Source organism: Haemorhous mexicanus, chromosome 3 (genome assembly GCF_027477595.1).
Source record: "Haemorhous mexicanus isolate bHaeMex1 chromosome 3, bHaeMex1.pri, whole genome shotgun sequence".
Lineage (NCBI taxonomy): Eukaryota > Metazoa > Chordata > Aves > Passeriformes > Fringillidae > Haemorhous > Haemorhous mexicanus.
Window position 1 is genome coordinate 61,504,119 of NC_082343.1, and position 12,586 is coordinate 61,516,704.

Here is a 12,586-nt window from a genome sequence, read left to right on the forward strand (position 1 = left end):
TGACTTCTTCATGATCTTAACATTGATAATTTTTATCAGTAAAAATACCTGTTATTCACTGTGCTCCTTCACAACCCTGAAAGGCATGAGCACGTTTATGCTGAGTAGGTGTGCAGAGACCTGAGGATGCAAAGAGGCTCTTTGTGACCAACTGCAATGACTGCAGGGTGAGATCCAGTTCTGCCCAATTCTTCCTGGCTTCAGCAACAGCTGCCTGAGGTGATGCTGTATTCACTCCTCCAGCAAAAGGCATTCCCTGAACAGAGGGGTTGTCAACCCTGGGACAAGCCCACAAAGATTTAAGCTTAGGCCTAAATCAGATGGTGGTGGTTTGGCCTGTTCCTGTCAATGCAACAGTTCAGAATAATGAAGGTGAGTCTGAATATGGCTTAGTAGGACAGGAGGCTCAATTAATGCCAAGAAGCAACAGGTGGACAGAGCAATAAGACAGCTTGGAAGGAGATGAAGAAGGTAATATGAGCAGGTAATATGAACATGATTTTAGCCCAGCACCTGTCTACCTATTAACAGCTGGCAGAGTCCTGTAGGCATTGTGGAAGATGGGAATTATGTTAAAACAGTACTAAAATAAAATAAAACTGGAAAAAACCTACCATAAAGCTCCGACAATAAAAAGGGTTCTGCTCTTCTGTGGTAGCTTTTCTCCTGGTAGTAGATCAAAGGTATTCAGCTATAAATATCTGACTATTCCAGAGATAATATCTATGAATCTGATCATGAACAAATAATTTGGTCCATGAAAACAGCCCAAGCTGAAGTCATCAGCTAATTGTACAACACTAGTATTTTTGCACAATGCACTGAGGCTATTACAATTAAAACCACCAGCTTTAAGTGCATGCAAATGACTATGCTACAAATAATTTGTAAAAGTGTGCTCAAAGCTTTTGAAAAAAGTGGAAGGAGAAGGTAATAAGTGCACATCATAGTCTAATTAGAGAATTACCAAGTAAATCTCCTGTACACTAACAGTGAACAGCTGTGTTTTTTCCTAGCTTCATGTATTTCTCTTCTCCCACATTACTGAAGCTAATTTGTTTAGAATTTTAGCAACAACTTCTAGCAGCTGTTCTAACAATTATAAACTACATCAGATAACTAAGAACTTCAGTGACCTATTCCTCTCATAGCAAGGATGCAAAGGATTATTTGTATTCCAAACTACTTGATGGTGAAAATGAAATAATAAGTTTTTTATGGCCCAGATATTATCCAACGGGTGAAAAAAAAATTTGTTAGAGGTCAGATAAAAGGACACACAGTGCTGCAGTGTAAAATCTCACAAGCACTGGATATAAACTAAAGAGCTATTCACATGCATTTGTATCATCAGGGAACCAAATTTACTTTGTTTTTGGTTACTTTAATTTTCAGTGCCTTTGGAACATGTCAGTAAAAGTGAAGAAAATGCTGCTAGGAAAAGAGTCCCTTTTTTTTCTTCTTTTTTTTTTTCCCCTTTTTTTTTTTTTTTTTTAAGGGATATAAGAAAAAGAATAACAATTTAGCAAAGGCAAACTACAGATAAAACCCTTTCTAATAAACACATAGGAAAATATACTGCACATACTGTGCACTGTAGTTACTATATGGTATTCAACATCACAGAAGCAAACTCCTATGTAGTGAGACTACTTTTTATACATATGATTTAGATTTGATTATTCAAATATTCAAATGAACATTTACAACACTACAACGTTTAAAACCCGGTAATATTATAGGGCAAAAATGTCATTCAGAGAAATTAATCATACAAGGATAAATTATTAATAGTATTTATACCCAAGAATACAACATGCATTTGATTATATACTAATAACAACAACAGACACAACTAGAAATAACATTAAGAATATTTAATTTTGGTTTTGTCACTTGCATTATGCTGTAGCTCTTAGCACAAGTCAGAATAGCTGTATTTACAGCATAAAGTATGTAAATAAATCTCAAACTAGCAGCTAATAATATATTTTTCCTTATTAGCCAAGGGGGACAACATCAGAGGCAATACAGCTCTTAAAATACTGCCACAAGAAGGAACCACATGGCAGATCATATTTCAGCTCACATGAAGGCCAATTTTGTCTCTTTTTTCAGGTTTGACAATTTGATTGGTAATATCTCACTATAGAGTTTTAGTATATCTAAAGAGATTTTCTTTTTTTCTTATTATTATTAACACTGTTATATTAAAATGCAAAATTTGAAAATATTTGAAAGTATGTTTTAATTTTAAAGGTGTTTTATATACAAAATAGTTGAACTAGTTTTCCAGAAGCAATCAATTAACTTTGTCAGGATTTGTTTTTCCAAATTCATACCATTTTGTTTATATATGCTGTCCTCCAGTAAATTCTTTAGCCAGCAGGCAATTACTTGGAATAAGGAATTCTTCCAATTTATTTTGGATGGGTTTATATACTCATCTCAAGTATTAAAGAAAAAAACCTCTTTAGTTTAGGAAAATATAACAACCAAGATTCCCTAAACTCTCAAAGCATTCAAAACAAAAACAAAGAGACAGCTTCATAGCGACAGATGAAATTCGCATACCCAGGGCAATGCCCAGGAGTTAAAATAAAGTACAATAAAGCACATTTTTAATGCATCTGCAGCCATTCTTCCCACAAGAGTCTGTGCATTCACCCCTATTCCAGACAAGTGAGCAAGTGTCCTTTGTCTCTGGCTCAACATGCCAAATCTCCGGCATCTTTCGACTCTCCTCCCTTCTTTCCCGTCTCCCCAACCTGATCCCGGAATGTTTTGGCCACGAGGTTAAGAAAGATTCCCCCATTTATCACAACCTGCCAAGCACAACAGGGTCACAGTCCCAGCCCCAGCGCTATCACTTAGCTAATCCAGCCGCGGCACAGGCACAAAACTTCAAAGATATTTTGCCACGGGCAAAAGTTAGTCCTTATTTGCTTTAAAATCCAAGTATCAATCAAGTTAAACTGTGCTTCAGTGGAGCTAACAGTTTGAATGTTCAGAGCAACATGGACATTTGGTTCTTAGCTGTGGCTCTAATTGAATGCAGAGCTCACCTGGGATAGCAGCATAAATACTTCAAGTACAGAAAAAATCTCATAGTGGGACAATTGATTTTATCCACGAGAACACCCTTGTTGAAAAGAATTGTTCAATCATTCATGTAAACACACAAAAGCAACTTCTGGTGCATGTGTTCAAATAAATACAGATAATACACACAGAATCTCTGTTTATGTTAAATCACTTCAGATTATTCTACCTTCCAAAGGTTTTACTATGAGTTATACCAGATGAGCAGCCAAACTTATGTGATTGTAAAGGTCATTTAATGACTTATAAGTCATGACTTACCCCTGAAATAATTGTGAAGAACAATTACAGACTTACTATGAGAACAAGCAAAGGACTTTTCTGCAATACCCAGGAAGCAAATCATCGATTAAATCATCCTATATATGTGAATTTTAAAATAACAAACATATTTAAAATAATATGTGAATTTTACTATCCTGGGATTCTGCCTGGGATTTCTGTTCAGCCTAATGCAAACAATACAATAATTATGCTTTTTAAATCAATCCAGGTTCTTCTTCAATGTGTATTTTTGACCACATACTTCTGGGGCTAAAAAGGGATCCATCTTAAAATCAGCTTTTAAAAAAATCTTCACCTTTTCTGCAGATATTTACTTATAATTGAATACTGTTTAATTATGTATTAATTCAGAGCAATAAATGAATATTGCAAAGAGAAATAAACCACATAGATATTATCTTTCCTGTTAAGCTTTTACTGAAATGTATATTATTTATTTTTCCCGCAATATGATTGAAAATATCTTTAATAAAGCAAAATATAAAAGGAAGCAAGTAGCACATTAGCTACAGAATTAAATTCTGCAAACTGCTTACATACTTTTTGTATATAAATTTAATACAACCATGCTCACCCTTTATTTAAAAATACTGAAACAACATGTTAAGTTTTTAATTCCTTGCTAATAACATTTACTAAATAAGTTTTACAATTCAAAGCTTAAAAATGAACAAAGTGCTAATTATTTCCTCCATTCCCCCAAAGCAAATGTAAATTCTATAAAATTTATGAAAAATAAAACAACAGGAAAAAAAGATAAAAATGATAGGCAAGCATGCGGACGAGAGAGTATGTAGTGTGGTTTTTCATCTGCTTCTTCTGTTTAACAGGATGTTCAGACATTTTCACTAACCACATTCTGTTAAAGAAAATAACCCTGACTTCTAATTTCTGTAACAGAAGAATTAGCTTCCTTGCATGCACACTCTGACACGCATATATATGTGCGTGCGTGATCGCACAAACATACAAACATACAGATGTGTCCAAAGCCAAATTCAAGTTCTTTTGCTTGATATTATCCACATTCACACAAGGTTGCTGCTATTTGATTTGCTGTACCATTTAACAAGATATACCTTTATAAATTTCAAATTATCTTGGAAAAATGCTTTGGCAAGAACTATTTTTTAATTCAGGAATTTAAAATGTTACTTGGTTTATATCCCCTTTTCAAATTTACATTTGATTTACTTCAGAAGAAATTTAACGGCACAAAAGTTACTGAGACAGTCGAAAGCTGTTTAGCTGAAATGTGTTTCAGAAAATAGTGAACAGACCAAGAAAAGAAAGATGTAACTGGATCCTGCTGCTTGCTGCTTACCAGACCACAGGCACAAAATGAAGAACTTACTGGCTGTAAGAATTTATATTTTTCTTCCAAAGAGGTTCCCTACCTATTACAGATCCCTAAGGCTGTAAATGCCTGTTTATGGCTGAACCAAACTGCCTTGCGCTTTCTTTCCTGGGACTTTGCTTGCTGCTCTAGGATAATAAAGCAGCACTCCCAGAGTGATCCCTGGCTGAGTTTCCCTGAATGAAAGAGACATTTAAGAAGCAGTGATCCCCATGCCAGCTCCCACCGTGGCCTCCGCACCGCTGCTCTTGCTGCTGCGCGGACCCCACGGCAGGGAACAGCATCTGAGTACAACAGCAGCACATGCACTTGGGTTCCCTGAAGAACGCCTTAATCACCATATATTCACAGAAAAACTGTCTGTTCAATTGAAAAATGCATTAAAAATGATAGATGACATTACAGAGACAGCAAACTTTGGAGGAGGTAGGGTGGATGCTTTAACATATTTACACTTCAGCATTATTTGTTCCAAACGCGTGTCTAATCAACTTAGAAATTAAACAAATGGATTTGAAATAAGTATTAGGGAAATAAATTTATTTTGCTCTATCCACAATTTTTGTAGTTTAGAGATAATTAATTTGAATTCAGCTTATGTCTAGACACCTGTCTCAGCCTACTGGCCTTTAAGTGTCTCTTATAAATATGTTATCAAATAACACACCAAGGAACTGCTCACAGATTTGACAAAAGTGATATTTGCAGCACATTATAGAATGACATTTTATTTCTTACAGCACTTAACAAGTGGTAAACTGTAGTAAACAAAAGCTGCTCCTGAAAGAACCTGATGAATCCAGTCCTATAACCTATCTAAACTCCTGCACTCTAGAGCCATGAATGAATACCTTGTTCCAAAACCAAGTTTGAAACTGTTACTACAGAAATTAAAATCAAATCTCGTTTTCAGAACAAAATTTGAATGTGAATTAATACTCATTTTATATTTCCCATTTTATCATTAAACAACATTTGCATCAATATTGCAAATTAGAATCCATCATAACCTTACCTTAGTAGTCGCTGAAGAACAGAAACCAATTCCCCAGATATGCAAAGTCAGTTTCCAGGACAAAAAACCGGGAGAGAATATCTGTTTCGTTTCACACTAATTAACTTCCACTGTAGAGCAGCTAAGGTGTGCAGGCAGGTTCCCGGGACCAAAAAGCTTTTGCATCAGCCAGCTAGGATTTTTCAAACTCGGGAAAACTGAAGACACTTTGTTCTTCCTTGAACTGTGATGCCGAGCCTAGCACAGTCCGGTTACTTCAGTTAACTAGGAGGAGATCTAGATAGTAAACAAGCTTGGCTCTGTCCAATGGCTTTCCACACCCTCCTGTTTATAGTAAGATGACTTGCATTCAGAGGTCACCCCATCAACAGCTCCTGTCTTTCAGTGGGTATCTAATGTGCTGCATTTATCCCAAGGCCCTTTTAATGAAACCACCTTCCTGGTCCCTGCTCGCCTGCTGTCGCTATGACACATCTGCTCCTTATTGTGCAAAGCCCTATTAAGTGTTAAAATATACAAAAAAGTCATACCTGGGCATATATTCTGCAAGTAATTCAGGTATTTATAAGTGCTTACCTTGTCTGTGAATATTAGCAACAGAAAGTCTTTTTAAAGATCAAAGAATTTTGCCAGCAACATTCATCTTTTGAATAAAAGAAATTCAAGAGGAAGTAAGATGGATGTCATTGTTTGATCTGGATTTAAAACTTTTACAAATACTCCCCAGAAGGATAATGCATGTGCCTGTGCCAGATAATATTTACTTGAATATGTTAACATGCTGGAAACAAGAGATGAGGAGAGTCCTCGAGCTCTGCTGTAAAATGATACAGAGCCAAGAAAAACAAGGGTCAAGTGCCAGGACCCCAGTGAAAACACCAAGTCAGTTCTGGGCTGAAAGAATACATGGAATTGATGGTTCTTACAAAACACAGTACATCCGCAGCAGTGTGGAGCCTCCTAGCTCTCATTTTTTAGGCATACAAGTGCTACTGGTTACAAGAGGTTTGTGATCCAACTGGCAATTGCTGTTTTCTCTATACAGCGCTGCAAACCATAAGAATAAACCACCTGAAAATTGCTTAACACAACAGATAGATCTAAATTAACTATATCTTAAAAGGAGGACAAGGAAATGGTGTTTAGTATTTTCCTTCAGGAGTCTTACAAAAATACGAATTCCAAATTTCTAACAGTACTTTTCCTCACTCCTTAGCCATTGGGCAGCATTAGGAATTTCAGCCTTGTTTCAGTGAGGATGTGAAACTGAAGATGGCACTCTCTCCCCATGCAAACACAAGCCCGACTGCTGCTCAGAAATGCTCTTTGAGTGAAAGTTACACCTGTAGCACATTTTCGGCACCATTTTTTGTCACCACGGCAGCTTCAAAATGACAGATAGCAGCTTGGCTCTGCTAAAGCTAATAAAACATGATTGATGACCTGGGCTAGAAAGCCACGTCAGTTCAGATTAGGGTATTTGTGCCATCATTTGACAGGTTCCACGCTTTATTATTAGAATGGACTGTCAGGACTAGAAGGGCCACTAATAAATACATCCATCCAGATTCCCTGACGCCTTTTTTTTGTACTTAAACCTACTAATGAACTTTAAATATGAAATTTTTTTTCATGTGAAATCTCGCTCAATTTTTATAAAATACTTGTGCTTAGAAATACAATATACTTCCTTAAACAGGTGCCTGCCAGCTGCTATAATCTCATGCACTGAAATCCAAGTAATCCTCATTTTACTGCATTGTGTGGTATAATGAAGGCCCACCTCTTTGACAATGAAAACCCACTGAAGCATATTTAAAGTTCTGGGGAAAACATAATCAGCTTTCAGATGTTGTTTTTGACATTAGCTTTGGGCATAAGCTCATTCTTAACTGCTCAAACAACACATCAGATGTGGAAGGTGGCTAATCAAGATTGGGTAGGGTTTTTGGCATCAAAAGAATGGAAACAAAGGAAAAAGCTATTGCAGAAAATGCTGCCAAAGAAGACTGAAAGCCCCAGGATGTACATGAACAGGAGGGTCAAGGCTCCAATCCTACTGAATGAATTGCAGAGAGTGTTCAGACTAGTGGAGAGTCATCACAGTAGCAGATAAGGAACAAAATTTGTCTCTTCCTCTCCCAGGCATCAGGCAGACAAAAACCAGCCTGGGCTTGGACTCCACTAACAGTGAAGGAACACACCACAACTCCCTCTGCCCACCTCTGTGTGCAGGAAGTCCTCACTCAGCAGCTTCAAACCAAAGCAGATTATTTACCACTCCCTGCCACCATTTCACCTCTGTATTCCTGTCTTCTGTCACACACAAACATCAAGAATGAAAGGACCAAAGAAACAACCACCAGCCTTCCTCCTTTTCACAGGTACACAAGACAATTTTATTGTTTCTCAGGTCTGGATGCCTGGAGGCAAAGGACAGTCCCACACACTTGTAAAGGTGTTTATCACGTAATGGCGATAAAAAATTTCTATGCCAGAATTTGGTGCACAAACTAGTAGTGTCAAGAGATGACCAGAGAAAATTCTTACATCTACAGAATGTGCTCCTTTGTCAGACTGACTGACAGGGAAACCACTGTCCCAACATCCCTGCAATGGACTAACTTCTCTGCAAACTGAGATTACTAAGGGGAAGATGTTTTTTATTGACACGTGAATCAGAAGCTTCTTAATGCTCTTTATTTACAACATCACTCTAAGGACACAAATGTTGCATTTCTTACATAACAAATGTAAGAAGGGAAAACAGCAGACATTAGCAAAGAAAAATTGCAGTCATTTCAGAAAATATGAAAGCATGAAATGTTAAGTATTTTGAATTTCTCAATTAGTTCTGCAACCAAAACTGCTTGGTTCAGAGCCACAGTAGTGAAAATTACTTCTGATATTATTTTTTCCTGTTCTAAACTTTGTATTAGATGCCATTGTTCACTGTCTGCCTGCAAACCAGAGAATGCCAAACCAAAAAGAAAACCTTATCAGCAAGCCTTTACATTTTAAGAAATAAGACGAACTGACATTGCCAAGTTGCAAGTGAGTTGCTTCTCTGCTATTGCTTCAGATTTCACCATAGGATGTGAAGTACTTCTCAATGTATGTTGTAGGGAAAAACACACAGCAGCACTGCATTTTGTTGCCATTGAGCAACCTTCTCTAATACATCCTAAGACCCACTACAACCACTTCAGGTTTTGAGTGATTCCATTTTTCAAGCAATAGAATGACAAAAATCACAAAAAGAAGAATGTAAGTAGAGATGCTTTTCAAGAAAGGGATGCCTCTGAGATTTTGGCTTGGTCAACAGTTTTGTAACTGAAGATCAAATTCACTGACAAGTAAGTATGTTCCTGCATTCTTTAGTGGATCTTGCATTTAGAGGGTTGGAAGATGCTTTGATCAAGTGAGCTGCATCCCCCTCTGATTCTCCCCTCTTTGGGGTCTGTCCACATTTCGCTGGCTAGCTGGTGCTGGCAAGTCACCACAGGCCCTGGGGGGGGCAAATTTTAGCCATAGAATGGATAATGGTATAATGGCACCTCCAACATGCCTAGCTTTTTCAAAAAAAAAACCCAACTCAACTGCTTTTCTTGTTATTTGTATTTTTAGTTCAAAGATAAATGATAAATTCCCAGATCCAAGCCACCGTGCTTTTTCAAGAAATTTAAATTAGATTTAAATTTACAACCCTGTCCAAGATGGCTTTGTTGACTTGTAACTTTTGTTTTGTTTGTTTTTATCTGAGCTGTATTTTTGGCAATTCATCAGACTTTCTGGAAAGAAAAGCTACCACCTGAATTTCATTTCATGAGTGCTTCCCACCTGCTCCAGGACTTGTCTGTAAAATCAAGGGATCAAAATAAAATCATTCCTATCTAATACTTCTATCTACACATGATGCAGCATTTATTAGGCTCTCCAGCCACCACTAAAGCTGTGTTATGTTCTGCCTGGGCACTGACCAGCCTGAGGCTTCTAAGAGCAAAGTCTGTGGTTCCATCACCAGTTTCCCTCTCCTTATTCACCTCAGCCTTGTAGAGATTCTTCTTGGATACAGAGAATAATAACAAAACAGTGGATACTAGATGGATTTAAGAACATGCACTCTTTTCACAACTGAAACTTCTATCAAAAACTAAAAACTGAGTAAATCTCAGAAAAGAGATTAAAAACAGATGGAAAGATCTGTGATTCTATGATCTTAAATCTCAATAAAATAATTGAAAAACTGACGGAAGCCAGGTAAATTTTAAGTTCAAAGAAAAAAGAGACATCTGATCATATCAGATTTTCAGTGGCAACTGAAAAAGTTTATAAACATAAAGAAGAATTACACATAGTAAACAGAAATTTATAAGAGCAACAAACTGCACATATTTACAAATAACATTTCTGAAAGAGCTCTAAAACACCACTTTTAAAATAAAAGTTTAGAGGTCTTTCTATTTTGTCTTCTGTTTTCTCAGCATCTGCAATTTCTGATTTATTTCTGCAGTTTTGCAATTCAGCCTTTAAACCAAAATATCAAGCCTTTAACTTGAAACATTAATGACCAACACAATAAAATTATTGCAACTGGCAACAAAGTATTTTGCCTCCATCTTCCACTTCCACAGGGTTCATTGAATCTTTTTCTAAAAATTACCCATTTATGTGTCATTTCCATCTACCATTTTAAGTATCTGTGATATTAATTCTCATTTGAAATAAACAAATAAAAAAATCTGAGCTTTACAAAATGCATGTCAAGTTCAAGCTGCAGACTTTCTGAAAAGATTTTTCATGAAATTTCTCATTAGGGAAAGTTGATATATGGCACCCTTTCTCTCAAAGGCATCCAAGGGAAAAAAAATGGTAAGAGTATTCATTCAAAGCTCTGCTAATTATCATGTGTTTTTATCACCACATCTTCTAGGGTTACAATCAAGATGAGTAACGTGTTCAGCGATCAGTGCTAGGCACAAATATGATCTCAACCCTGAATCTTAAAGTTAGTTTTATTTATAGCTCTAGAGCCAACTCTAGTATAATCTTCCAAGTTTATTTTATGAGCAAATAAAAAGCTTATTTAAGTAAGTACAGGAGAGACTGTATGTGAAAGTTCAGAAGGAGTTTCAGTTTTTGAAGTGGATCTCAAAAGCTGCAAGAGAAGGAAGAGGTTGAACCATTCAGAGATTCTGACTTGAACTCCTTATCATCAGGCCCCATTTTCTCTCCTTTTAACCATTAAGTGTTCAAAGACACTGAGTGAGAGTGTCTGTGTGTCTGACTGCCCTCAGTCAAGCCTCCTGTTGTAGGTAACATCCAGTTTGAGTGCACAAAACACAGCCCATCTGTACCTCTCATGTTTTCACATGTGTACATGATCTTCACCGCCCATAAGTGAGCACTTCTTTCAGCTTTTCTTCTGCTTCTGTGACAGAACCAGCTCTCCTCCTTCATCCCCCCTCCCCCTGTGCACATGTGACTACTACAGTGAACACAGAATGAACCACAGTGATGAATGTCTGAGCAATGGCATGATGGATTTTTCATATAAAACAAGGGCTGTAGCCTTGCTTTAACTTACTGTTTATTTTGAAAGCTGCCTGGCACCTCTACAATTACCACGGACCGTCTCAACAGAGAGCTGGAGCAATACCAGGTTAGAGACATCCAAGGCAGGGATTCCTATGCTGTGGTATGCAAACCACTTCAAGGTGGTACTTCTGTGCCGGGGCAGGGAAAAGTAGGAGCAGCAGCAATAGATGCCGACCTTTCTGGGCGCACTGCTAGGACTCACACTGTTTATTTGTGCCTGGAGCAAAATCCAGTGGGGTAGGGGAAGTGCTTTTTGCATGATGGAAAAGATGGTGTTTAGGTTCTGACTTGGGAGACATGGGAATTAAGGAATGGCTGACTTTGAAAAAGATCCTCTATATGACTCTTTCCTAGCAAATAAACTGTTTTAGGCCTTCTTCACTTTAAAGGATTATTAAAGTCAGCAGTTTCTACTGAGGGCACTTCCCTTGATATGTAAGCATATATGAAAAATTCCATTTTCCTTTTTTAAAAAATATAAACTTTCAATGAAACAAGGTAAAATTTATGCATGCACTAAAACTAAATTGGTAAAAGTAATAAATATTTAAAAAAAAAAAAAAAAAAAGAAGAATAAAAAAAAAAAATTGCCAGTAGACTAACTATTAAACACAACCAGAGAAAAGTTCTGGTTTTGACTGAATGAAGCTTATCTTTCATAAATTTAGGGAAGCCAGTCACATAAAGATATGATTTTTGCTGAATGCAAAACTTGAAAGGGAGCCTTAAGTAAAACACAGCAGCAAACATGAGTTACATGGTGAAAATTCTTGGGCTTCTCCATCCCTATGTCTGGACATTCCAGGGACATATGTAGCTTACAGGTTGGTTAACTCAGCCTTTACTGGAAACAGCTTTTCTCAGGCAATTACCAAACACTGTTCTACCAATGTCCTTTAGCATTTTGAGCAAAAGCCATTTGAAAAATAAATTTAACATTTTTTGGTACAATGGTTTTATAGCTTTTATGCAATATGTTACAAATGTTTTAATAAAGAATCCATACTCTGAAAGTCCTGCTGAGCCATAATAACTACTGAGTTATTGAGGTCTCAAACTTTTCACAGAAAGAGGCCAACAGCTAGTTAAAAAAACCCCAAAAACCTCGGATACCACAGAGCCATCTTTCTCCCAAAGCTACAGATGACAATGTAACTTTTAGACAAGTTAATATTTTGCATTTTTTAGATATACATCTGATACTAAAATAATTTCTTAAAAGTGTAATT

The 12,586-nt window shown here is 36.8% G+C and overlaps 1 protein-coding gene across 7 annotated transcripts in view; it reads right to left on the bottom strand.

Annotated features, from left to right (window-relative positions):
- EYA4 (EYA transcriptional coactivator and phosphatase 4) overlaps positions 1-12,586 on the bottom strand; it is a 140,970-nt gene that overhangs the window by 76,606 nt on the left and 51,778 nt on the right. The gene's annotated exons all lie outside the window — the stretch shown is intronic.